This window comes from Ochotona curzoniae, unplaced genomic scaffold (assembly GCF_017591425.1).
Source record: "Ochotona curzoniae isolate NIBS_2020 unplaced genomic scaffold, NIBS_Ocur_1.0 contig_2981, whole genome shotgun sequence".
In the NCBI taxonomy this organism is placed as follows: Eukaryota; Metazoa; Chordata; class Mammalia; order Lagomorpha; family Ochotonidae; genus Ochotona; species Ochotona curzoniae.
Window position 1 is genome coordinate 75,089 of NW_024465672.1, and position 3,841 is coordinate 78,929.

The 3,841-nt window shown below is 38.8% G+C and overlaps 1 pseudogene; it reads right to left on the reverse strand.

Moving 5' to 3' along the window:
• Positions 1-233: 233 nt before the first annotated feature.
• On the reverse strand, positions 234-1,984 carry LOC121155659 (annotated as a pseudogene).
• Between the last annotated feature and the right edge of the window lie 1,857 nt (positions 1,985-3,841).

The following is a 3,841-nucleotide window of genomic DNA, read 5'->3' on the forward strand; positions in this document are numbered from 1 at the left end:
ACATTCAAAGTCTGAATCAAGGAAACTTTATAGTGGTTCAGAATTCTCTGAGAATGTACTAACCAGGAGTAAGTCACGTTCTTTAAAAATAAGAAATGTCTTTGAGACTCAGCGATCCAGCTCCTTTACCCTCCAAGATGATTTTCAGCACAGCAGAGTCACCTAAATTTAAGACCAATAATCATTTTTTTTTAAAAAAAAAAAACAGTTTTGTTAATTAAAAATAAAGGTAGACTACACAACATTTTGTAACCGTCCTGGGAAAGAAGTGTTCATAGTGCACAGAAAGGCCCCCAGTGGCTGTTTCCTGGGTCCCAAGAAATCCTGGGAAGCTTTTCATTGTCATTGTCCTGTAGCAAAAGGAAGTGCTATCTTTCTGTTCCCTCTCAGTGAGGTAGAACAAATGACCTCCCAAATTAGAACCCGGGAGCAGATCTGAAGAAAATGCAGAGTTCAGGCAAAGCTGTAGCATTACATTTTGATGCCTTCCTGTTGACTGAGCTGTGACAATGTTTTCTTAATCTGTAAAGCTGTGAGCCGAGCGGTTCCTTTGGCGTACCAACATTCTCTCATGATTTTAGCCATTACTCTCAAGGCTTCACAGCTCTGCCATCTGTTTGGAATATTTGGTCTTAACTTCTGTTCACAAACAACTTTTCTCATTTCTTCAATGGATGGATCAAAAGGTACAAGATCATAATAAGGCAGCTGGTAATTTTCATGTATTCCACCAATGGAACATCGTGGTGCGATTTCCCAGAATACTAAGCCCATGGCATAAATGTCAGCACGCTTGAAGGATTCAAAATGCTTTGCTTCATATTTATGGAATCATCGAGAACTTCAGGAGCCATGTACCTTTTCATTCCCACTCTGTCGTTTGGAGCAATATCTATAGTATCTGTGGCTGAATTATGTCTTACTGCCAGTCCCTAGTCTGCAATGCAACAAGTTCCATTCTTCTTTACCAAGATGTTCTTAGATTTTAAATCTCTATGAGTAATGGTTGGTTTTCCTTGGGTACCAACAATCTCCATGTGAAGCTGTGCAAGACCATTGGCTGTGGACAGAGCAAGTTTGATCATGCCTTCCACAGTCACTGTGTATCTGTTCAAGTAATCAAAAAGGGATCCATGTTCGTGGTAAGCTGACACTAGCCAGAGTTGAGTCCATGTGCCATTGTCTTTGTTATCCGCTGCAATAAACTCCAGGATGTTCTCTTGGCTTAGCATCACAGTCTGGTAAATCTCCGCCTCCCAGAACCAGGAACACTCCTCCCTGGAGGAGAAAATCTTTACAGCCACCTCTTCTCCCCGCCACTTCCCTCGCCAAACTTCTCCAAGGCGACCTTTGCCAATGCTTTCTTGTAACACGATGGTTCTTGCAATTGTCTTCTGAACAAGCAATGGTAAACCTGATCCCGAACCTGATGTTTTCATATCATAAATCAAATCTTTCAACACGGTGTCCTTTGAAATAAATGGGTGATCTAACGCAGGCTCCTCCTTGTTGGGCACTCGATGGTGCATGACTATGTGGTTATGGCAGATATAGACCATCAACATAAGTGAGATGCAAACAAAGCAGACAGGTCCAGCGATGACAGCTGCTAGTTCAACAGGACCAAGGCCAGTTGATTGCTTTACAGCAGTAGGGAGTTCAATTTTATTGCAGTGGTCCTGGTTGCAGTTGTAGTAACAGATCCGGCTTTTGAAGAGGGTGCATATACAAATGGCCTGTCTCGAGGAATTAGGCCAATTTCAGCTATACACATACTATTGTGTATAACTTTATCTGTAGTCTCTGTGACAGACACAAAGCAGAGCCCATCTGTCACACATTTAAAATTGTCTTTTGTGCAGAGGTGGCAGAAACACCATGGCTGCCTCCATGGTGCCGCTGTCGCCTGCAGCTGGGCCCGGCCTGGCTGCCGCCTCTGGGAAATTTTATTTCTATCTTTCAGATGTTTGTAGCATTTTTGCATTATTTATTATTATTATTATCAATATTTTTATTATTTTTTTAATGATACAGTTCCATAGGCTCTGGAAATTTCTGTCCCCTTCTCCAAGTTTCCTCACCCCCTCTACTGATTTCCCTCTAGTATTACAATGCGTAATCTTTCAAGAACAGTCATAAGTCCATCTTTCTGCTGTTTCCTGACATTGTAGACATGGACAATGTCAGAGTCCAGCATCCTACAATCAAGATACATGCAACAGTTTCACTGGGAGTCCATCTTTGGTCTGGATGCACAGATGCGTACTGCACTATGTCTCCACATCTGGACATGGTAGTCTCTGCTACACTTCTATTACACATCTCCTTAATTACAGAGTCAGAAAACAAAATCAACAACAGGGAGAAAAATGGGAAATTTACAACAACCTAAAAACAACATGCTATAGAATGACCAATTTGTCACTAAAGTGATGAAAAAGAAAATCAAAAGCCTTGTCGAAACTGATGCTACTGCATTACCCATGTGGCGCTGAAGAAACAATGAAAACAAGAATACCTATGTCCATGAGATGCAGCAAATCAGTGCTGAAAGGGACATTTACAACATTAGGCGTTACAAACAATCAAAATGTCTCCTATGAATGATCTATTAATGAGGATCTATTATAAGGATGGAGCAAGATACAAATGAATAGGAAGTGGAAAAAGATAAAATACACAACAAAAATAATTGAATTTGAAACAAGAGGTATCCATTCCCTGAGGGGATGAGCATCACAACCCTCAGCCACATTAGCAATGAACATCTCTAGAGAACAACTACTTAAAATTAGAGATGAAAGAGTGATGGCTGTTTACACGGGTCATGACACTGTTGGCATAGGCAATAGCAGGAATTCTAATTTTTTGTCTAAGTATATTTAGAAAATTCATTGGGAGTCTACCCTGAGTCCTTAGTAAAAATGCATTCTGTTGATTCTCCTTGATTCCTGGCACTCTGGTCTCCATTGCATCCTTCATTTGGGGGTTACACATGTATGTTGATTCTTCTTTATTATTTTTTGTTTTGTATATTTGATGGAAGTTGTCTTGAAAAATGAGTAAAAGACTGAATTAAGGGGCACATGCTTTTCTCTTTTTTGTTGTCTGATCATTGCCTTTGGAAACCGATAGATTGCTTATTGCAATTTTTGCTTGTTTTTAAGTTTCTCCAACTCTATTGAACACAGCTATATAGACTCAATAGACTCTACCAAATAGGAGGTCTGGACATTAGATTTTCATCACTCTAGCAAAATGCCACCTGAGGATTAGCAAGTGTTTTTTTTTTTCTCTCTTTTTCTTTAGTATTTTTTTTTTCTACTTACTTTGTACGGATATTTTTATTGGCGTGTTAAACTTATTTCACAAAATAAAATGAAAATATGCCAGTGGAGTTATCAAATTAAGACGGGGAAAGGAAATAAGGAAGGAGAGGGTGAAGTAGGATGTGCTGCTATGGTTTTTAACTTGTGTCATGGAATATGATAAATTTATTCATTTTATATGAATAATAAAATTAATTTCAAAAATTGTTTATATACTTCATGGGTTTGTAGGTTCAGGTCTATTAGAGAGGTTTCAGTGTTTGGGACTGCTATTCAGGGTGACAGTACTAAGATTACAATATTCTTCTAAACTCTAGAAAAGGTGATACAAAAAAATTCAACTAGAAACAGAAGAAAACATGTTTATTCTACACAACCAATAGGGGACCATTATCCAGGATTTATAAACAGCTTCAGAAACAGTAAAACAAACACCTGTGAAGAAAGAGGTGAAGGAAATGAGCAGGCATTTTTCAGAAGAATGAATTCAAATGGTTAATAGGCATAAGAAA